General features: G+C 44.5%; 1 protein-coding gene and 1 pseudogene across 1 annotated transcript in view; one reads left to right on the top strand and one right to left on the bottom strand.

Moving 5' to 3' along the window:
- Sash1 (SAM and SH3 domain containing 1) overlaps positions 1-24,436 on the top strand; it is a 166,798-nt gene that overhangs the window by 10,112 nt on the left and 132,250 nt on the right. The window lies entirely within an intron of this gene.
- On the bottom strand, positions 3,585-4,031 carry LOC143439967 (large ribosomal subunit protein uL15 pseudogene; annotated as a pseudogene).

The raw sequence follows: 24,436 nt of genomic DNA, 5'->3' as shown, positions 1-24,436 counted from the left end.
CATTATGAAACCGAGACTTACCGATGAGCATTAAGTAGGTGTCAAATGATTCATTCATCAACGGTACATGAGAGGAAGAGGAAAATCTGTGTGATGTAACTTTAGCGTCGGCCAAGAACAGTGTCTCGTCTCAGCAGAGCTGGGTCAGATACTCTTAACACCCCACTGATGTTCTGCATCGGGACCTTTCAGCTGTCACTTAGCTGGGTGACACATCTTGGAGTCTGGGTCTACAGAAGGCAGGATTCCTTCTATAGTGGAAGCACTTCCATAGAAACCAAGAGGGGGAGATAAATGGAGGCCAGCCACTCCTTAAACGTGGGGAGACGTGTAGCAGGTGTTGTCATACCCCCTGCTCTAATACTGTTTTAGAGGGGAGACTAAGCATTTTTATCCTGACACGTGGTGTGTCATATATACATGGAGGACCAGTTTATTGATTGTGTACTTTTTATTTGGTTTGGTTTTTTTTTTTTTTGGGGGGGGGAAGGGGCCCAGGTCCTGACTTTCAGCCTAGGCTGATCTGGGGTTTCCTATGGCTGTGAGTAGTCTTGAAGTCATCAGCAGTCCTCTGGTTCAGCTTCCCTAGTGCTGGGATTCAGGTATGAGCCATCATGGCCTGTTTCCTTGGCCAATTAAATGCTGTCATAGCTACCTACCAACAATTACCCGGGTTGACACCCACAGTCCTTTAGCCACATAAGCAGCTTGAGCTTCCTGGTTTCTTTGTTATTTCTTCTAAGGTTACATTTATTTATGTATGGCGTGTGTGTGTGTGTGTGTGTGTGTGTGTGTGTGTGTTTGTAAGTGTACATGGTATGGAGCACAAATAGAGACTTACCCCTTTCTGCTGTGCTCATGTTTCAGTACCCACAACTCAATAGTCTGGCTTTTGCAAATCTCCAGTTCAGGTTTCTAGGCTCTCCCATTTCATCTTATGTGTTTGCAAAGTGCCCTCTGCAGAAGATCGGATGCAGATGGATGTGACTCTGTTGGTGTGTGTGTGTGTGTGTGTGTGTGTCTAAGATTCAGGTTCATGCAGCTTATGTAGCTGACCTAGAACTCACGACCTTGCTAAGGATCCTCCTGTGTCTGCCTCTTGCACCACCGTGCCCAGTTTATGAGGTGCGGAAAATTGAACTCAGGGTTCATGCATCATCTGTAGGTTTCTGCTTACTAAAACAACAACAACAACAACAACAATAATGATTGATTGATATATAAATAAATTGATTGATTTAGTATGGGAATAAAGAATGGAGAGGTTGTCACCCATGCCATGGTGTGAGTTTGGAGGTCAGAGGACATCTCTCCTGAGCCAGTTCTCTCCTTCCATTATGTGGGTCCTGACCATTGAACTCCACTTGTCGGGTTTGGTGGTTAAGGATGTGTAGCCACTGAGTTGTGTAGCCAACTTGTATCTGCCGTTTTTGTTCATGTTTTTTTCTTAGCAGCACTTGTGTGTGTGTGTGTGTGTGTGTGTGTGTGTGTGTGTGTGTGTGTGTGTATTAGCCAGAAACTGGCCCGCAGACTGGTTTTTCACTAGGCTACCTGGTTCTGGAGATACTGGATGTTTTCTTTGGGTCAGTGCTGCAAACTCACCCCTTGCAGGGAACCAGAGAGCATCACAGAGACCTGCTGTCTTCCTGCGACTGCTGCTGTGCTTATGACAGCTCTGGACCATCACCATCAAGTCTTGTGACTTCCAGTCTGTTCTCTTTTGGAAAACAGGAAGCCCCACTTCCCCAACATTGGGAAAGACAGCAGTCTCTTGCTGTTGGCCAAACTAGTGTTTCAAGCCTCAGAGTCGTTTGTTCAAGTATGAGGTTTGGCTTTATGAAAACATTGAGGCTGCAAGACACATAAATCTATTGTTTGTCTGCCTGTAGATAGACTTGCAGACAAGTTTGGGTATGCAGCTTCAGGTCCTTACACAGGGAGAAAAGATTCCAGGGCGGGGATTGCTCAAGGGCACTAAGTAACCCATGGTTTCCGAGGATCAGCCAGAGATCAAGAGAGCAGGTCAAAGCACATAGGTTTTGAATCCTGCATTTGCTAGTCATGTCAAGATAAATCCTCAGAGAATTATGCAGTGGAGTTGGCAGAGATTGTTGGTAAGGCTCCAAGGGTTGTTTTGGTAGAGAAATGACTTAGCGAAATAATTGGGAGGAGTAGGTGGTAGTGCCTTACCACGTTCTGTGGTCCTGTGAGAGTCTGTATCAAAACAAGCTTTCTGAGTGCTGAGAAAAGCATGCTGGGACTGTACAGCTGCTGGTTTGTCACTGTTGTACAACTGGATATGGCTACACACTGAAAACTCTTGTTTATTTTTAGGCTAAATCTTGCTTTGTTCCTCAGATTGGCCTCAAAGTCCCGGCCTTGTGTGATCCTGTTAGCCTCCCACGTAGCTGGAACTAAGGCATGTGCCGTGGCTTCTTATACTCATTAAAACTAAGGGTGATCGTGCTTTGTTTTGTTTAAATTGAATCATTCTTTAAGGGATTTTTGGGACAGGGTCTTCTGTATGCTACGTCAGCACTCAGTCAACTGAACTTGTGTGTAAGCCTTAAGTCTCTCTTTTTGGATGGATTGACAGTTGGCAAATACCTTTTTGGTCTTTTATTGCAATGCTTAACCTTTCATTGCTCTTGGCCTTTTTAGTTAGTATTTTTATGTATTCTATACTTATATATAATATGTAATATATAATGTATATTATGTATAAATATGCATAATGTATAGCTCCACATATCCAGATAAGCATAGATATAGATATATGGAGATTATGGGGAGGCTGCATAGTAGAATTGAAGTGCTTTTCCTCAAATCAAAAGAACTTAGCAATTCAATTGTATGCATACCCACAGATTCTTTGGAAGCCTTCCTTTAGTGATTTTTACAGAGCTTTGCATTCCAGGCATCCTGGAAGCCACAGAGCCCTTCCATAGGACAAAGGACATCCTCCAGCTTACCACCCAGACTTCCATTGTTATTATTTTTTCCCAAGGAGTTTGGTGGGCGGGGATGTTTTTGTCTCTGCTTGGAAAATTGGCTGCCACGAAGATAAATTGCATCCATCCATCCATCCATCTATCCATCCATCCATCCATCCATCCATCCATCCAAGATCTAAGATCTTGCAGTGTACCCTAGAGGAGTCTCAAACTTGGCATTCTCAGATTTGGGATTTTGGCAGCGTGTTACCCCTCTGGGTTAAAGCTTACTTTTAAAACATTTTTAAAAAGATGTCACAGGGCGAAAAGAATAGGTGATCTAGGAATAATAAGGGCTGAATTAGACACTGTCACTGAATTCATTCTCAGCGCCAGATGCGGCAGTAGTACCGTGAATACCCGGCTGAAGTCTTAACTTGTAGACGCTTATGGGTTCTTTGTAGACTAAACTAAAAAAAGATGTTTTTGAAGTTGGGCTACATTTATTACCACAGACTGAGTGACTCTGTCAAGGGCCAGAACCTCACATCTTCCTAGGCAGATTCCCAGCATGCAGACAAGGAAGGATGCAAAGAACCTACCCAGACCACATAGAAAGTGTTAGCATTTAGTTAACCTCTGGAGTGGCTTTTAAGCCACCAGAACACAGGCACTTCCAACACCCTTAATCTTCTCTTCAGCTCTTCTGCTGAAAAATTTGGCCTTCACGATGACAGGTTGCCTAGGGAGCTTTCCCTTGCCCAGAACTTTGTAGTAGCCTGATCGAACGACATCAGTGATGGGAGCAGCTCCAGTCTTGTTTCTGGCTGCGTTGACCCGTGTCTGCTCGCTGACCAACGTCCATAATTTATCCAGGTTGACAGTTGGCCAGAAGCTCTGGTTCCTCTTCAAGTGGTAATGCCTCATACCAACTCTCTTGAAGTAACCTGGGTGATATTTGTCAAAGTTGATCCTTTGGTGGTGCATGCCTCCAGCCTTCCCAGGGCCTCCTGGGTGCTTGCGGTGCTTACTGATGCAGCCATGACTGGGACTCACGTGGTCCCAGAGTTTCCAGGTCTTCCTCAGTCTGGATGGCATGGCAGTGGCAGAAAGGAAAGAAGAGTAAACTAAATTTTAAGATGGGGTCATTAGGATGATTTTCCAATTATGACTGATATCCCTTACAAAAGGGAGATTTGGACATAGTCACAGACAAGCAGGGGGAAAGGTGGGCATATAAAGAGATCCAAACATCGCACGGAGAGTCATACTGGAGAGCTAAACCGTTGTTGGCACACCACTAGTGGGAAGAAGCCAAGAAGTCTCCTGTTTCTACAGGTTTCAGAGGGAATCCTGACTTCTGGTCTCAACAACTAAGACAATCCATTCCTGTTGTTCGAAGTCTCCTCATTGCTGGCACGCAAGAGCCAGCTGTAGGACACTCCTATAGGTAGTCGAGTGCTCTCTGACTTTGTGCTGGTGTAGCATGAAGCCAACTGGGAAGAGGCAGAATCACTTTGTAGGGCCCAACGCCTCAACCAGTAGGAAGAAGAAAACACAGAGAGAGAGTTAAGCTGGGCAGCACAATACAAACCTGTCTTGGAAGCTTGGAGACAGAGTCAGCAAAAGCTGTTTATGGGGCATGAATGGGGGAGTTAGTTAAGTCCTCTGGGGTATTTACTAAGGAGACACAAAGACAGGAAAGTTCGACACCCAGCATTTCATGTTAGAGACTATCCTGAACTGAACAAGTGAACCTTGGGGAGACATTAGAGTGTGCTTGTCTCCTTACAAGCACATTTGAGAAATCCCTATGGCCTTCCTTTCTCCCTCTACTGATAGTGATTTGTGTGCATTTATAATAAAGTGGGCGGGATCAAAGAGCAGTGAGGATTGGGAGCCTGAAGCCTGCCTTTGAGCTGTCTTAAGTTTAGTTTTCTAAAGAGCCCAACTTTTGGCCTTTAGGTCCCCATCTCAACCACCTAAGGCAGAGCTACAAGAGGGTGTGGAGAGAAAAACTTTACAATACAGGCCAAAAAAAATAAGTGTCGTCGGTGCTAGGTCCTAGAACTGACTTCTTGGTTGGGTGGATAAGCAAGTGTGGGGCAGGGCTCTGGTAAGGGGTTTGGGGATGTAAGGAGAGGTAAAGAAGGTAGTTTCTGATGGTGGACTCACCCTTCATAGCAAACGTGACGGTGTTGTATGACTCCTGAGGTAAATCTCCTAACCTTGGTGTTCTGTGAAGACTGAGTTAGGGAAGGGGTGATGGAGGCTTCTGGATGGGAAGGTTAAGTTCTCTGTGTTGAGAGTCCTCCTGGCACTACTTTCTGTCTGGCACATTGCACAGACATCTCGCCCGTGACACCATCCTTGGGTGTTCAGAAACCACTCTCAGATTGCTAATGATTAGGGATTAATGGAAGGGAAGGCGTCGAAAAAAAAATGGAAACCATCTGTAAAATCTTTTATTCCCTGTAGAGTCTATGTTGGACATTTTAATTAAAATCAAATAGGTCATCCTGTCATTTTAAAATTCATTTTAATCTCTACTGTTCGCCCAGGGTAAATGCATCCAGAGGAATGTCTTCATATAGTAATAAAAAAAATGGTCGATTAGAAAAATCAAGTTTCCTGGCTCGTCTGTAGCCCTGTTAAAAGTTTTCTATTCCCTAAAGAATATTGCTGCTCACCACCATCCGCTTCCAGCCCAGTGACTCAGGCCAAAACCTCTGTCACTTCCCTTGGAGACAATTATGCAGCCCAGCACACTTCCCATTAGCCAACTTTGGATTTGCAGAGGAAAAGCAAAATTTTAAAGTCGAGACTCAGGCCTGAGTCATGCTTCTAGAAGAAAAGGTCCCTGGAAGCTTGAAGAAATGGCCCATAGCTGTCACCCTACCTTTGCCAGTCATGCGGCTACAGGAGTGCCCAGTGGGCTGTCCCCTCACAGAAAGACAGGGTTGTTTGAATCCAAACTTCACGATAAACAAAAATGAGTGGAGTGTAGAAACCGCATCCGTGGTGTGTTAGACACTCTACTGAAATGCAGATATTTCCTGTCCTGAGTCTACTCACAGTAAAATTCTGCAACATGGAGCTAGGTTTGCTTTGGGGATAGGAAATGATAAAGATGAGAGGAATGTTTTCCTGGAAGAATCAGGATCAATCTGAAAGTAAGTTCTACCACGGACAGGGCACAGGAGTAGTATCTCCACCATTCACAAGAGTTCCGACAGCTTGCAACTTGGCAAAATATTAAGAAAGTGAACTCAAGGATATTGGTTTTGCCAAATGAAGAACATTTGACGATAGTCAAAACCCTCTATCAAGTGCATTCATGTGTTAGTGACAGGCAGGTTCCAAGCTGTTTGCTCTGCTCTGTGGCTTCCAAATCGAGACAGTTTCTTTTTGGGGTGGAAGGCTTGATGGGAGATCTTTGCCATGTTGTATCTCTGGTTGTCCTGGTGCTAGCCTTGAACACATAGCAATCCTCCTGCCTTAGCTTTCTGAGTGCCAGGTTTGCAGAAATTTACTGTCCTATGCAAGTAGTGGACTATTCTCTCTCTCTCTCTCTCTCTCTCTCTCTCTCTCTCTCTCTCTCTCTCTTTCCCCCCTCCCTCCCTCTCTCCCTCTTCTCTCCCTCCCTCTCTCCCTCCCTCCTTCCCTCTCCTTATTTACCTTTTTAAAAGTATACATCCCAACATTGTAAATCAACTTGTTCTAATATCCACATAATCTTTTATTTTTTTGGTTTTTAGAGACAGGGTTTCTCTGTGTAGTCCTGACTGTCCTGGAACTCACTCTGTAGACCAGGCTGACCTTGAACTCAGAAATCCACCTGCCTCTGCCTCCCAAGTGCTGGGATTAAAGGCATGCGCCACCACTGCCCGGCCCACATAGTCTTTATTTTTTTTCCTGTGTAATCTTTATGATACCTACTATTTGTATCATGCGTTTGACATTCAGTTTTCTATAGGCTTGGGCACTTGTTAGGTTTTGTTGGGTCATGTGCTTCTGTCTTGTTATTTTCACCCAGGCCTGTTGGGTATGTGGACAGAGCTGAGAGGAGGGTCACACTACCATCCTAGTCACTCGCTCCTACCTCATACTGCATCCCCTCCTCTTAGAAACCCCTCTTTCTACAGTCCTTAAGCACCTCTTGGGTCTTGCTTCTTCCTGCAGTAGTGGCCCAGGTAAGAGGTGTTCTGACTGAAGGGAAGGGCATGACTGGAAAGATGAAGGTTGGTTTTGAGAACAAGGTGTTAAAGAAAGAAATGCACTGTAAGATGCAGCATGAGGAAGAGTTGGGTGTGCAGGAGTCCAAGACATAGCAAGAAGAGCCTCATTTACTGGGTTCTGTCTAGGCTTGGAGAGGTGAATGGTGGGTTTCTCTGTCTGATTAAGGGTCTAGTCCTGAGGATGAGCTCAGCAGGTTGTTAGTGGTGGCCCTGAGGATCCCCTCTTTATGTAACTTCTTGCCCCGTTATTTTATATTTGGAGCCTAGTGGGTTGTGGAACTAATGCGTAACTCATATTCTGAGGATTTTCTGGGCATTTAGAATATCTTTTATTTCCTTGTTTTGCCCCACCTCTTTGTGTGTATTTGTGGGTTCACTTTTAGGTTGATTTTTTTTTTCTTTCCTGAGAGAGAACATCTCTCATAGCATGCAGAACTGTATAAGTTATAAAAATTGACCATGATAGTGGACTTTACCTAAAGTAGAGTGTAGAGGATGGATGAAGTGTGGTCCTTTAGTGGTGACTCAAACAGACTGAAAAAGTGGCTCTCATCTAGTATTTTGAATTACTGCTTAGAGTTCTTTGTGAAGAAAGACAGGATAGAAATATATAATGTTTAATATGTTTTGAGACCATCTTTTTGTTTGTTTCTTGAGTAAGCTTTTCTCTGCATAGCTCGCTGTCCTGGAACTTGATTTGTAGATCAGGCTGGCCTGGAGCTCAGAGATTCACCTGCCTTTGCCTTCCAGGTGCTGGGATTAGAGGCATGTGCCACCACCACCAGGCCTGTCTTTTATTTTTGAAGTGGGTACTTGCTCTGGTTCTTAAAAATCACATTTATATACTGTGTGTGTGTGTGTGTGTGTGTGTGTGTGTGTGTGTGTGTGTGTGTATGTGTGTTTGTGCTCACACACACAAGCTTGTGCACAGATGCACATTTTCACATATGCTGTGGTGCCATAGGAGGTCAAAGGAGAACCCATGCCTGTGGGAGTCAGTTTTTTCCTTCTACCATATGGGTGCTGAGTATCGAAAACTCAGGTCTTCCAACTTGGTGACAGTTGCGCTGACCAGCTGAGCCATCTCGATGGCCTGCAGAAGTGACTTAAGTTCCGAGTTACATAGTTCTTAAGGACTCAATGGGTGGCACAATCTAGATTCCTCAGTGGCTGGGTTTAGACAGAGTGAACAAAGACAGAGCTGATGATGGATCAGATGATGGATATCTTGGGAGAGCACTGTCAGGACAGACAGACTGTCCACCACAAAGGCACCAGGGTAGACTGATTTTGCGATTATTGTTTAGTGAGTATGAGAGATCTGAGACCGGATCAGGGAGCAAGGCTGAGGCCAGATGGTAGATGCTGCAGCTAGCCTATGGTTGGAAGCCGCGGGAGCTTTTAAAACAACTGACATTCTTGCAAGGTTACTGACAGCGTTTAAGAAATGAAGTCTAATCTATTTCAAGTGAGACATATCAGTGGTCCCAGCAAGGTTGGAGTTCTGGAGCTGGGGGAAGTGGGCAGATGTGGAATCTGTGAGGGAGGTGGACTGCCTAGGTGTGGGTGGGTTCAGTAGTGGGGCAGGGAGTGACAATCAGAAACTAAGGAACATAGTGGGATGTTTGTCTGGTCATCTAGGTGGAGCGGCTTCAAGGGCAGTAAGCCCTTGAATGAACATACTTGAATGAACAGTTTAATGCCCAGTGCCATTAAACTGGGTTTACAGTGAGATTTTAAAACTGTGGAGCAGGCTGGCCTGCTGTGACTGCTGTCTTTCCTATAAGGGAGTTAGCTGGGACCATTTCATTAGACTTGTAGCAATCCTCCTGCCTCTACTTCTTGAATGCTATATTAATAGGCTTAATTAATTAATTAATGCCAAAGCTGTCCAGTTTCTACGAATCCCAATCACTCTCCATCCCACCTACGATGACTTGGGGCAGGTGCTTTGTCACCAGGACTACTTTCTCCTGGACAGCACTAAGAGTCCCATGGTCATGTTGTCCTGTCAGAAAAGGGCACTGTGATTTGTGCCACAGAGCGGAGGTCCTGGGTTCAGACCCACGTTAATTACAGAGAGGTGTTTTCTTGCCAGATTGATGAGAGACAGGGAAGGTTCTAGGAGGACTTAAGCTCAGTTAAAGAGACCATGCTGTGCGAGGTAGCATTTGAAAGGCTGAGGCCAAGAGATCGCTGTAATTTGAGGCTAGCCTGAGCTACAAAATGAGTTCTAGGATATGTAGCCTCTGTCTCAAACCAAGCAAAGCAAGCCACTGGTAATACTTAGCGTCTGCTTTGGATGGGACACAAAGAGGATGGGAAAGGAACTACACCATATTGTAGTGACCCTGGTATCTATGTGTCTCTATGGAGGAGAATGAAAACAACAACTGTTCTTTACATGAGGAGTGTGCGCTCTCAGATATGACTGTTCCTGTCTGCTTTCTGATACATACAAGTGCTTCTGACCAAGTAGAGATGGTCTTCAGTCATCTTCCCACCCTTCCTGCCTTCTCACTTAGGATTCAGTTTCCCATGAGTCTCTTGCTCCTCCTAGGAAGTAGAGTGGCCAGAAGTTGTATGGCCGGGGTTGGAGAGATGGCTCAGGGGTTCAGAGCACTGACTGCCCTTCCAGAGGTCCTGAGTTCAATTCCCAGCAACCACATGGTGGCTCACAACCATCTGTAATGGGATCCGATGCCCTCTTCTCGTGTGTTTGAAAACAGCGACAGTGTACTCACATACGTAAAATAAATAATTCTTAAAAAAAAAAAAAAGTTGTATGGCCACCCCTTTAAGGTGTGGTCCTTCTGTTGGCGTCCCGGGACTCTCTTACTATACAGGACCATTCTCAGCTGTTGAGGAAAGCCAGGCATCCATATCTCCCTCAGCCATGATGCCCCACTGCTTGGCTGGGACGATGTGTGATCTACAGTATATGTTGCTGGTCTATGGCAGTGGGAAGTTTGTTCCCATGCTGACTAGCTAATCACTAACATGTAAGTAATGACATGTAACAAGTAATTACTTACATGTTAGTGATGGCACTCAAGCAGTTTCCCGGTCTTAAAAAACCAAATCATTTCATATAATTCAATGAAGCTTTTTTTCATTCATATAATTCAATGTTCACTGTGATGGCAGTGGGTTGAAATTGTGGCATATTTTAATTAAATATGTCAGAAGTCTCTTTGGGGTGCAGGGGATGTGGCTTGGTGGGGGAAAGTGCTTGCTTGTCATGCATGAAGACCTGGGTTGGATCCCCAGGACCTTATAAATTTAGTTGTGGTGCCACAGGAGGGTCAGATCATTTTTGGTTTATACACAATAAAAGGCCAGCCTAGGCTACATGAGACTATCTCAAACAGACAAAACAAAACATAACCAAAATCCCATCTTTTCCCCCTGAAAACTCCACCACTGTTCCTTGGAAAAAAATGAGTTTCTTTCATGGGTGTTGTAGAGGTGATATTTAGAAAACAGCACCTAGTCCTTGTTCCCTGGCAGCCACCATGTTCCCGCTGGTCCTCAGCTCTGACCAGGGCTCCAGCTAGCTAGATGCACAGGCCCTGGCACCCAGAAGATGCCAGAGTGGGGGAATGGCTCTACCAATCCACCATGCTGCATCCACAAAGCTCGGCTGAACCCCAAATAATATCTGCCACCCTTGCAGTACCCAGTAGAAATGAGACTCTTAAATCTTAATGATAATCTAAAGGATTATATATTTAGAAATGCTCAATCAACAAGATGCCCACACAATTAGAGTTGTTACCCAGTATCTAACCTTTTGATAGAAGTTGCTGCCCAGGACAGGTTTCAACCCATCCGTGGTTCTCTATGGCTGACAGCCTCCTTCTTCTCCCCTTCCTCTTTTTTTCCTCCCCTCCTCTTCCTCTCTTCTTCTCGCAGCTCTACCTCCTCTTTTACTGCCTAATCACCGAGCTCCACTGCGAATACAATGTAGCAGAATAAATATCCTGCTACAGGTGTTGCTATAGAAAGGTAATGCCCTAGTCCTGCCCTTCAGTAGTTGCTCCTGGCTGAGGTCGTTGTAGCTGGGGAAGCAGACCCTGTTGGTTCGAAGCTCACTAGGGCTTGTCTCTTTGACCTGAGCACAGCCTGTGGTGAAGTGTAGGGATTGTTGTTATCATCCCCATTTTACAGATCAAGCAGAGTAAACTTGGGTAAAAACACAGGAATTCTGCCTTCATATGGAATTCAGCTTTTCCACTGCAGTGCAGTGGATACGGAGTCAGTTACAGCAACCTTCCCCGCCCCTGAAAGGACATACAAGCCATTTGCCTGTGGTATGGTGGTAGCTATGATGGTCAGGTGCCAACTTGCCTTCCAGTCTGACAACAGGAACATCTGGCCCTAGTGACGTGGGTGACGAAGATAGACAGGAAGTGGGGCTGGATAGGGAGACACATTTCTACACTGGTGAAAGGAACACACAAATTCTATCAGGCTCCATAAGATGTGAGTTCATTAAGACACCAGAACAGAGAACATATGTTAATGTCCCTTATTAGCTGTTTTTAGCCTATAGAAAGGCAGGTTCCAGACTCCTAATGCAAAGGAAGAATCAAGAGACAACTGTAGTGAAGTAGTCGAGTGGGTGGGGCTGGGGTGGGCATGAGAAGGATGCTGGAGGGAGGGGACACAACCTTCCTTCTACTCACTCTCTTTTCCCCCCACTTTCCATATTTCTGGGTAGTGGTCCTGATGCGTATACCTATTTTGAAGTGAAAGCCGAGAAGTGGCTTGTGAGGAGAAGTCTTCATTTAACACTATGTATTGAGTAATTCTATGTGCCAGGCACTCTAGAAGAGATGCCAAGGGATGCATGGAGTCCAGACAGAGACACATTCTGGGCTTTCTGACCACCGAATAGAAAACCTATCCTCACAGTGGTCTGTGTCTTTTGCTTCATTCATCTGTGGTCTTATGTAGCCCAGGCTGGCCTACTACTCCCATGTTTAGCTGGTGATGAGTATACTTCTCGGATCCACATGCCTTCATTTTCCCAGTGATAGGATTTCCGTCCTGGTTTATGCAGTGCTGGGAATCCAACCCAGGGCGCTGTGCATGCTGGGTAAGCGCTCTACCAACAAATCTAAGTCCTTAGCCCCTTTGCCACTTAGTTTAATTCCCCCTCTTCAAAACCAATCAGTGTTGGTGAGAACCTCAGTCCTGACAGGGGTTGTCTTCATCTGAGCTGCTCTGTGCATTCTGGACTTGTAAATTCTCATTCTATAAGCCATGGTGGCCCAGCCCACTCTCTAGTTGTAATGCATCAAAAAAAAAAAAAAAAAAAAAAAAACCTTGAGCCAGAGGCTGGACAGGTTTGCAGGACACAGAACAAAGGACTAACCACGGGGCTCCTGTTTACGTCCTCAGGCCTGGGGCCACCCGTGTTTCTGGAGAAGTCAGGATTTCCTGAGGAAGCCTCCCGAGGAGGGCGTGGTGCCCTCAGCAGGATACGATGACACGCAGCCCCCTGCCCTGGCCAAAGCCAAGTTAGGGTGTGTGCCTTGGCCCACCATTCCCAGCCAGCATATTTCCAGGCTAGCCTCTTGCCCAAGTGGGGCTGGGGAGCTTGGGTGGGGTAGACCAAGGTTCTGGACCTGGCACCAATCTCTCAGGGTGCAGTGGAGCTGAGAGGCTGCCAAAGTCTCAGGCCAGAGCTGCATCAGCATTTGAGGCCCAGTTTTTCCCACAGGACCTTGGGTGGGGTCACTCATGGCTGCCGGGTCAGCTGAAAGCCCTGGCTGCAGGAAGAAATGATGGACCTAAGGATGTGACAGTTTGTTTGGGCTGGCTAAGCACCCGGGCATGTGCTTCCTCAGCTGTGTGCTGCGTGTAGCTGAGGGATACTGAAATTCACACTGATTTTTATTTAGCCATATAAAGTGTGAGCTGGGGGTGGGGCCGGGCGCCACTCCGTTCATAGGTCTCTTACTGAGCGAGCATTCGAAAGGCCCTGGGTTTGATACTAGCACCATATTAACCAGGTGTGGTGTATCACTTGCGATCCTAAGGAGGGTGGAGGCAGGAGGATCAGGAGTTCAGGATTATCCTCTGCTAATATAGGAAGATCAAGAATAGCCTGGACTACAATGACAACTTGTTTCAAAGTAAAAACACCTGACAGGGAGATGTCTGGTAATCCTAAACTAACCTCTCTGGTTCTTCCCTTTCATTGGCTAAAAACTCAGATGTTCTATGGGGAATAGAGGGAAAAGAAAAACAACCCCCCAAAACAACAACCTAAAAACCAAATACCCTCCTTACCCCCCAAATTTACAGATTAAACAATCTATTAATAACAAATACTATTTTCTCCTTGAATAGAGGATGGGGGTAGGAAAAAATCAAGTGAGTGATTTTTTTTTAGGTCTATTTGTGCAGCTTTTATTGAAAAACAATTTATATGAACAAAATACAGACAGTGTATGTAATGACAAAAGCTTATAATCCTAGGACCCAAGAGGCAGAGGCAGGATGATTAGGAATTCAAGGCTAATCCCAGCACTTGGGAGGCAGAGGCAGGTGGATTTCTGAGTTCGAGGCCAGCCTGGTCTACAGAGTGAGTTCCAGGACAGCCAGGACTATACAGAGAAACCCTGTCTCGAAAAAAACAAAAACAAAAACAAAAACAGAAAAAAAAAAAAAGAAAAAAGAAAAATCAAATAAAACACAAAGGGGATATGGACAGAATTCATTGCAGTCCTAAGAAACAAGTAAGCATAAGCCTGTTCCTAGAGGTTTAGACACAGCAAGATTTAGAATCTGGGGGAGAGTTACATAACAGTTATCCCTGGAGAAAATGAAATAAGTAGAAAAAAGATTTTAGGGGCTGGAGAGATGGCTCAGTGATTAAGAGCACTGACTGCTCTTCCAGAGGTCCTGAGTTCCCAGCAACCACATGGTGGCTCACAACCATCTGTAATGAGATCTGATGCCCTCTTATGGTGCGTCTGAAGACAGCTACAGTGTACTCATATACATAAAATAAATATATCTTTAAAAAAATATATTTAAAAAAAGAAAGAAAAAAAGATTTATTTATTGGTCAAGTGTAGAAGTGCATATACCTTTAATCCCAGCACACTGGAGGTGGAGGCAGGTGGATCTCTGTGAGTCCAGGGCCAGCCTGGTCTACAAAGTGAGTACAGGAATGGCCAGAGGTACACAGAGAAGCCCTGTCTGGAAAAACCATAAGAAAAAAACATTGTTTGTTTATGTGTGTATCTTTCTGAGTCTGTGCACATTGTGTGTGTGTGTGTGTGTGTGTGTGTGTATGCACGAAGGCATGTGATTACACATACCTGTAGGCACGTATAGAAGCCAGGAGCGAGGGAGGGTCTCCGAGTGGGAGTTGCAGGTGCTTTTAGGATGCTTGGTTTGTTATGTGGTGCTAGGACCTGAGCCCTGGTTCTCATAACTGTGTGGCAAACATTCTTAAGTGCTGAACCATCTGTCCAGCCTGCTTTTTAGGCCTAGAGTCACGGACAAACCCCCAAGACCACTCAGCAGGTACCTGCAGAGCCCTGACATTCCTTTGAATTCTTAGAGCTCAAAGCAGCGCAAGGAGCCAGCATCTTCCCCATCAGGCACCCCTCTACCCCGACCTGCCATCCATGGCCCAGAGGGGAATAAGATATCTGCTGTTCCTCAGAGCACAGTTAACTCAAATGGCCGGTGGAGGAGAATCTTTATTTCCTGTGTTTGTAGCTCTGGCTTGGAGATCAAAAAGGGTTATTCCACGATATTTTTTTTAACACAGCAATTTCTCTCATTCATAGTTGTGTATAGAATTTTGTCTCTTGCTGTCGCACCAAAAAATTATCCAGTTAGTCCACAGGTACACTTTGTGACCCAGGTTATTCCACGATATTTTTTAACACAGCAATTTCTCTCATTCATAGTTGTGTATAGAATTTTGTCTCTTGCTGTCGCACAAAAAAAGATTATCCAGTTAGTCCACAGGTACACTTTGTGACCCAAATGCGCAGACTGTCTGGAATAACCCTCATTCATACGTATTAGACCAGTCCATGTAACTGTCTCCCTGTTTGAGCCGTGGCTGCAGAAGGGAGCACTCCATCTCTCCTCCGTCAGTCTCCACCAGCATGTAGAAACCTGCCTCTGCTGCTGCTGTGTTCCCTGACTCTTGGACTTAAAGCCTAGAGCCGTTCTTAGGCTTGGCTGTGGAGTGGACTCATTTCCTTTGGTAGAAGCTATTTTGCAATATTATGCTTATTGTGTTTGACTTTCTCACATGTATAAAACTAATAAACCACACACACATAAAAGTGCCCAGTGTTAGAACTGACAGTCTCGGGGGCTTGTTTTTAATGAGCGTGTGTAATTAACACCTTGAACTGTATCCTATTTGTTTCTTTTGAAACCGTACAAAGAGGATGGTGAGCTCTACCAAATGCAAGGCACCAGCAGAGTTAATACTGGCATTTTAAATTATAATGAAGACATGGGAGTTGAAGAAATTAAAACATGCAAGCTACTTTTATGGCTGAGGGATGCAAAGTAGGTTTGTTACTTAAAGGAAAAATTAAAACATAAAGCAACATATAAAGTGTTCCTATCCATTTGCCCCTAGGCCCAGCCTGGCACAGAGCTTACTGATGGATCGTCCGATTTTTTTTTCCCATGGTCCTTTGTCCATATAGTTAATATGCTTATATTGAGAGGCTGTTAAACATTGTCCTAAGCTTCAAATAAAACTCAGAAAAATATTTGCTCTCTGGAACACAACTTTTTTTTTCCCCAAGGGTTTCTCTATGTATCTGGCTGTCAGGGCACCCACAAACCAGGCTGGCCTTGAACTCACAGAGATCTGCCTCTTTTTTTCTGCCTCCAGAGCGCTGAGATTAAAGGTGAGCATCACCACCAACTGGCTGGAAGTCAACTTTTTATTGGGAAATGAGAGGAGATAAAAAATCTAAGTAATGGTAATAAAGTGTTTTAGGTGTAAAAAGTGGAAAAAGAAATGTAAGGTAGAGAATGGGTCAGAGACTTTAGATATAGGGGAAGGAGACTGTGATTTACTTATATATTTATTTATTTGAGGCCAGATCGCATATAGCCCAGGCTGGACTTGAACTCCATACTCTCTTTTTTCCTCCCCCCTGGCACTAAGGCATGGGTCTGACGGTATCTGGTTTATGTAGAGCTGATGTGGAACCCAGGGTTTTGTGGATACTAGGCAGGCAATGTACCAGCTGAGTGACTGACCCAGTCAGCCGAGACTCAGAGGATCTGAGGGATGTCTGCAGGTAAAGGTGAGTGACAGCAGGCAGAGATGGGGCACTTTCCAAGCTGCTGACCGTAAGCAGGCATAGCGTGTTGAAGGATTATCAGGACAGGCGAGGGATGAGGCGAGCCAGGCAGGGTCCACAGGTATGTCGTCTCTTTTTATTTTGTTATTATTTAAGTTTTCATTCTTCACATCTATGGGTGTTCTGCATGTATGTGCATTTTTGTACCATTTGAGTTCCTAGTGTTTGCAAAAGCCATATGAGGCCAGATCCCCAGGAGCTGGAATTACAGACAGATGGGAGCCTCCAAGTAGGCACTGGGGATTGAACTCAGATCCTTGGAGTCTAGGCTCTTAACTGCTGAGCCATCTCTCCAGCCCTGTGTGGCCTTTTACTTTTATATCGTCACAGCGACTGTGTGGCCCTTATTCAGAATGAAGCAGGAACTTGAGAAGTCCTCTCAGTGGGTCAGTGGGTCATGGGCTGTTAGGTTCTGACAGGACTTTTCAACCGTTGTGTTTACAGGGAGGGCCTAGCCTTTAACTGCTAGGTATAAAAGTGTGTCATTGAACCGATGTGAATGGGGAAACTGTCTTGACAGAATCAGACTTTCCTTTTAAAAAATAAAAACAGAAAAACAAAACCAAACAACGACCTCCCTCCCCGAAACCCCTATAAATCTTGATAGCGCATTTAATTATCATATCACAGTAGGCTTTCCTCCCAACAGTGCAGACAATTAAAATAAGTATTATTTATTCTATCCACATCACAAAGAAGAAAGTGAAACTGACAAATCCCCCCCCACACCCCAGCTCTTTTTATAGGGCCATTCAGAAGAGTCAAAAAGTCTTGGCAAAAGGAGAAAGTGGACGTGTCTTAACTAGTTTATTTCCTGCGTGAGATTGCATCCTTGCAAATCCAAGAACGTGAATGAAGTTGGGGGTGTTAGCGTAACGAGCTGGTTCCCAGGGTCTGTTTGATGAACTGGTGGAACTGCCCATGCTTTGTTAGATCAATTGCTTTTCCAAAAAAATGGGTGGTAGATTAGGTGCCACACACGAAAGCCAGTAATGTTCTTTAGAAACTCCCAGCTCATGAGCTACTTGAGAAAAAATGGACATTTCCCTTCCCTCAGTCAGCAGCTAGAAAGACAGACATACATTTACTGCCTGTTGCTGCAGTGTAAGAGGAACGTAAGAGGAGCATCCAGTTTACAGAGCAGAACTGGGTAGGAATCGAGCCGTCTCCGCTCTCAGCTTCTCAGATGTTTTTAGTTTGAGAATAAGAACCAACCCACACGTGTCCGGTGTCTGTCAGAGAGCACTTCAACATTATATTCTGGCAAAAGCAAATGTTTTTTTAGGATGAAAACTGAGATCATCTTGAGGAGAAATGATAGAGTGAGCAGAGAACTCTGAGCTCTCAAGAAAGCGCAAAAAGCAAGTCTGACCATCTGATCCCTGGGGTGGCTCACACAGTTGTATGGTTGATGGACAGACAGCTGTTGGAACAGACACACTCTTATGCAAGAGCCGTTGGTGAACCAGAGGCTTCCTACACCCCATTTTCTGTATCTTAGGGGTCAGAGAGTTGTTTGAGGTGGAACTGTCACTCTTCCCATCCATAACCTGTACATGAACTCAAGTCTCTATATGGAATTCCTAGCACAGTGGAGCTGCCACATGACGGTTTTGGCTCCAGAAACTAGCCACAAAGGAGCCTGGGTGTGTGTGGGAGGGGGGTAGGGTGTAAGAACATGTTGCTTGAGACCCTTGGGTTCCTTTCCAGGAGCCTGGGAGAATTGTGTTCTTCCTGACTTTTGAGAGATGTCCCACAGTTGGTGTCTCTTGAAAGAAGAGCTCAAAAACAGTTGTCAGCAAATAAGAATAAGCAGTTTCTCTCTTGGCTTCGGCATGGGTCCTGACTTTTTTTTGCTCATTGCCCCAGGAGTCTTGTGTGTTTCTGAGGCTCCAACATTGCAGTTTGTTTGTTTTCTTTCCACACCTGGACCTGAGGCTTTCCAGCTGTGCTTTTCCTGTCTGATGTGAGTGGAATATTAAGGAGTCAGTCAGACAAGCTTCTGGTGTTGTCTTTTTTTTTTTCTTTCTTGTTTTTTTCTTTTTTCTTTTCTGTTTCTGGTTTTTTGAAACGGGGATTCTCTGAAGCTCTGGCTGCCCTGGGACTCACTATGTAGACCAACTTGGCCTCAAACTTGGAGATCCACTTGCCTCTGCCTAGTGAGTGCTAGGATTAAAGCCAGATGCTACCACACCAGCTATTTAAGTTGTTGTTGTTGTGGTCGTCGTCATCATCATCATCATCATCATCATCATCATCATCATCATCATCGTTGTCTTTCTTTTCTTTATTCTCCTCCTTGTCTTCATCTTCCTCCTCCTCCTCTTCCTCTACCACCTCTCCTCTTCTGTCTTTTTCACATAATCTTTGTTACAAACTCTTAATGTTGGGATCTCAGAAGATGGCAAAGCGTTAGTGAACTTAATTAACCATACTACACCAAAGAAATTTTCCTTTAATCTTTTTGCTTAAGAATTGTCTTTGGTGCATACCTTTACTGCCAGCACCCAGGAGGGAGAGACATGTAGGTTTTTTGGGGGGTTCATATACAACCTGGTCTACATAGTGAGTTCCAGGTCACCCTTTGTTATGGAGTGAGATTTGACCCAAAACAACAACATAAACAAAACAAAACAAAACAAAACAACAACAACAACAACAACAAATCCTGGTGGTCATGGTTACCATAGACAGAAGGAGAACTCAAGACCAGACTATGGGCACACAGAACACTGAGAGTCCAGACTAGCCAGGGCTATATACAGAGGCACCCTGCTCCCCAAACAGAGAAGAGAAAGGAAAAGACAAACAAGCAGAAAGAGACAGTAACCTTTGGATTATATTAACATTTATAGCCATCAGTTTGTTGAGCATTATTAACACTTAGTAGGGCAACACCTTGGTTTTCCACTTCTATTTCTCATTGTTCAAATGAAGTAACGAGACAAGGCCATATTCAAGATCTTTCCTGACTTTCTAGGTGTCTCAGTATATGTATACTAAATTGGAATCCTATGAGTGACCATGTGATATGACCTGGTTCTTCTAAATAATAGGGGTGGTGGGGGGGGCTTTTGCTTTCCTGTTAGTGGAGGAAGATGACCTCAGGGGCGTTTCTTGGGTACCAGCTGCCTTGCTATAGATGTATACTACATGCATTTTACTTAATCCTATCAGAGTCAATTGGTTAGTAACACCGCTACCATTTTAGATACAAGGGAGAGGTGCATGTTAAGATATCTTACTGTGGACCATTAACCAGTAACTGGCAGAGTAGAGTTCGCCTGTAAGACCTCTTTATCCATGGCTAGAATCCTTGGCCACAGCATGATTCCTTCTTTCGTGGGCCATTCTTATTCCATGTAGCTTTTCTTTCCCTGGTTGACCAGTTATCCCTGGAGAAAGGGCTAATGCCCAACAAGTTCTTGCCTTTGTTGTTGGGATGCAAGCCTTTCTGTGACAGAGATGGGAAGGGGTTCTTTGGCAGCGATCACGGAGACACACACACACCCCGTTATGTCTCTCCTGGGGTCCCTTATGTGATGAATGCTGGTGTCAGCAGCACGGATGGTTTCATAACTTGACAGAAACTAGATGTGGTGGAGAGGAGCAAATGAGCCCCCTGGGTCAGTTCCTCATTTTCTTAAGGGGGTTTTCTAGCTGGGGAGGGACAAGGTGCTGCCATGCCACAAGTCTCCAGGATGTTTTTATGCGTAATGTGCACAATGTGTGTAATGAGATCAATGACCCTGTCTCTAAAATCTGTGTGATTTGATTGTCCTGGAAGCACATGGCTATTTTAAGCAGAGTGTTTGTATGCCATCGCTCCCAGCTTAAAAAGCTATGTGTGATTATTGATTCACAAAAAAAGCCCCAAACCTAGGGTCCTCATCTGTCCCTGGCCTACCATACCTCTGCAATCTGATGCTTTAGTCTTAAGTAGCTTTTCCTCTTGGAACAAGTTGGCCTGTCTCTTAGAACATAGGCGCCAACGTCCTTGCTTCTGCCAGAAGCCACTTCCCATGGTTTCTCACTTCCCACGGTTTCTTACTTCCCATGGTTTCTAGTGATGTGTTTCTGTTCCGTTGTCTCACTCACAAGACGTGTGTTGTGGGTCTAAGGTCGGTGAGAACAGGAACTGATTAAAAGTTTACCATTCTGCAATAAAACGATGGTTTAGGGCCAGGGGGATGGCCCAGAAAGTTAAAGCTTGCCACCATGCCTCATGACCTTGAGTTCAATCCCGAGGACCCACATGTGAGATGAAGAGAACCAACTTCTATAAGTTGTCTGTTGACTCTCCTGTGTATGGTGTCGTATCACACATCTAAATATAGACAAAGAAATCAAAGTAACATCGTTAAAAAAAACTGCTATAGTTGGAAATTTCTCAATTCATAGTTGCTGAATGAACTTCGTGGAGCTCTCAAGAGGCGTTCAGTGTGTGAATAAGTGAGATGTATACTCATCGGATAGGTCTTTCTTACATAACTGGTTAAATATAGGGTGTTGCTGTGGAGTCAGGTACGAGGTACAAAACTGAACAAGCCCTAGCTGAAGGCTTCAGAAACTCTTGGAAGTGTTATGCTGATAACAAATGGAGGTTTAGTGGGAGATATTAGAAAATGAACCCACAGACTTCCTGCGTTACTGCTGGGCTACTCTCTGCTGAGCTGGTTCCACTGGGCTGTTCTCCAGCTTGCTCCCGTAGCGACCGGTCACTGCATTTTCAGCTCCGGTTCCATCATCCCTGAAGCCGCTAGTTCCTTCACAGCCATATCCACCTGGTTGTCCGTGGACCCACCTTCCAGTAACCCAGTAAAGTAAAACTCTAAAGCTTAAGATTAACCAATGGATTTATATATCAGCAAATACTCAATACACAAGATGCCCACACAATTAGAATTATTATCCCAATTATCTAACCTTCTGATATAACTACCTGAGACTGCTAGAGACACTTGGGTATACGTCTGCTGCCTTCTCGCCTCCCTTCATTCTTCCCTTCTCCCTCTCCTCCCAACTCCTAGCTCTGCCTCCCTCTTCCCTGTCCAGTAACAGGGCTCCCGCTGCAAATACATTGGGCAGGAAATTTCTGCCACACTAACACATAACAACATTCTTAAAAGACCATTTATAATAGAATATTTCATGTGTAGGCAAAAGCAGAGTGACCATCACAGAATTGCTATGTCACTGCTAGAGTTTTCAATTCTGGCTGACTCTTGCTTTATCTCAATGTTTTCCCTGGCTCTCCTGATTCTATGAATTCTAGGCAAAGCAGGATTATCATGTTAGGCCACCTGTGTCATGGGGGGTTGTGAGTAGATGACGAACCTCGGAGTTCAGACACCTCCAGACTGTGAAGCTGTTACCTGTTGGTTCTTAAATATGTGGCTTTTTGGTAGCAGCATCACAAAGCAGTTTGAAAAATTGGAATTGCAAGCGTGTCGACTGCTGTCCGTCAGGTTTGATGGAGTTGGCTAGGATGCCTGTTTCACCATTTGCACCGAGGAAAGGTTAGCGGAAGTCCATCAGAAAAGGCTTATGGGCTGGAGGAATAGCAGAGAAGGCCAGCCAGACCCCAAGTAGAAGATCATTTTCTAGAGCTGAATGGAATTTTCAAGCATGACAAAGTACTCCTATATTGTAGAGTATTTGACGATGTTGTCAGAAGCTTACAATTCCCATACTTACTGCTACAATTTGGGAATGCCATAGACTAGTTTTTTCCCAGTCAGATCTTGGTCAGTCAGACTTAATAAAAAAAAAAAAATGCCTCCATTTTCAGGTTCAGGTGCCAAAGTCAGCTTGAGAAAAGTGTGATTCACCCTCATCAAAATTTGTGAGCATGGCCCGAAATGGTGACTTCATTCCCATCTAACTAACTGTGCTGTTCTTTCCAGATCAGGGACTCCGTTAAGCTCAGGGCAGCTTAGACATGGAAAATGAGTTCAGCCTAAATTTGCCATCTGCTAAATTCTGGTGTGCACTGGGGGCTGAATTTATACTTGTATTTAAAAAGCAAATTCTCAGTGCTCTGCTCACTTGCTCGCTCGCTCGCTTGCTCTCTTCTGCTTTTCCAAGTCCTTGGGTTTCCATCATGGACCACTAATAGAATGGATCTTTCCGAGGCTGCAGTTGCAAAGAGACCTTATGCAATGTATACAGTTCACTAATTTCCTTCAACACATTTCTGTGGTTTGGCCAGATAGCCACATTAAGTAAACTAAGGGACACACCTTGCTAGTCTGTCCAGCCACAATAAATAAAAATTCATGTTGTGTTTGTTGTTCTTGTTTTTGAGAAAGGATTTCTCTGTGTAGTCCTGGCATCCTAGAACTCGATTTGTTGACCAGGTTGGCCTCAAACTCACAGCATCTGCTTCTGCCTCTGGAGTGCTGGGATTAACGGTGTATGCTACCATAACCTGGCTATGTTTTATAAATTTTTTTTTATATTGTACTCTCAATACTAGTTACCAAATCGAGAATGTAGTCCTCTGTGTATTCTGGTTTTGTCATTGTTTCTGTGATGCTAGGGTTGAACTCATGGCTATCGAAAAGCTGTACCACTGAACTACACTCTTACACTGCAGAGAATTGAAGATAAAAATACATTGGACTGATATGGGTAAATACTTGTGAAGAGATGTGAAACTCATCGAGTGGGTTCTATAGCCCCCTTTTTTTCCTGATATTTTTTTCCCTTCAGATTATGTGGAATCCAGCGGTCTAGCCTTGAGAACTAAGTATTGAGGATGGAGCAAGTGCTCCATCCTGCCTTCTTTCAGAAACAGTTTGTGTTAATTGGGACACACCTACACTTGATAGTGAGACCTCATTTGCCAAAGTGAGAATTACTTATTATATAGGTTCTGGTAAGTTCTGGGTATTTTGGAGAGGGGAATGGAAGGCATGAAGTCAGCCCTCCTCCAGCCACCTGCTACATGGGTGTGCACCCTCCCAGAGGCCTTCCTCCCCTCTCCATGATCTCATAATTCCCCTTAGTGTAGCTACATGGTTGAGTGTGTTAATTCTTTTTCCTGGACTGTGGTCCAGTTCAAACCATCTTTAGAAGTAACACAAACAATCCCTTAGAGATTAGTCAGTTATTTGAGATCAGTTATATGTTCAACACATTTCTCGAAACGTACCACGACAAGAAGAGACAGGATGGGATGGGGGACACAGTTGCTTGAGCAGTGTCGTTGCACAGATTCAGTAAGGTTGAACACAGAAACCAGAACTGAAGCCGTCTGTACAGTTTTACCTGAGAGAGTGCTTCAAGTCCTTATCAGCTCAAAACCTTTAAGCAAGCTAATGAAGGATGAAGACACATTGGGAATTCATTTTAGGAGAGCAGTTAGGCTTCCTTGCAGTGTAGTGATTTTTTTTAAATGAATTTGGCTTATAGGTTTGTGTGTGTGTGTGTGTACTTACATTCATGGACTCATACAGTCTCTATCCAAGGAAAAATAAGAGCAATATAAATAAAATAAAATATACAATTAATATCCTGTAAAGTACACCATGCATGTACTTAGAAGAACAGAAAAAGAGAGAATGTAATCAGAAGTTTGCTCTCTTTTCTTCCCTCAACTCTTTTGGTTTTTTGAGACAGGGTTTCTCTGTGTAGCCCCAGCTGTCCTGGAACTCACTCTGTAGACCAGGCTGGCCTCGAACTCAGAAATCCGCCTGCTTCTGCCTCCCAGTGCTGGGATTAAAGGCGTGCGCCACCACTGCCCGGCCTTCACTCAACTCTTATGGAGTTACAACAAAACACCGAGGCTTTCTCCTAGGGCTCTTACCTTTATAGAAACATACAATAAAAAATTAGGGGCTGGAGAAAGGACTCAGCAGTTAAGGATGTAACTGCTTTTCCAGAGGACCAGAGT

The sequence above is a fragment of the Arvicanthis niloticus genome, chromosome 28 (assembly GCF_011762505.2).
Source record: "Arvicanthis niloticus isolate mArvNil1 chromosome 28, mArvNil1.pat.X, whole genome shotgun sequence".
NCBI lineage: Eukaryota > Metazoa > Chordata > Mammalia > Rodentia > Muridae > Arvicanthis > Arvicanthis niloticus.
Note: the sequence above shows the minus strand (reverse complement) of the source record. Positions and strands in the feature narration are given on the sequence as shown.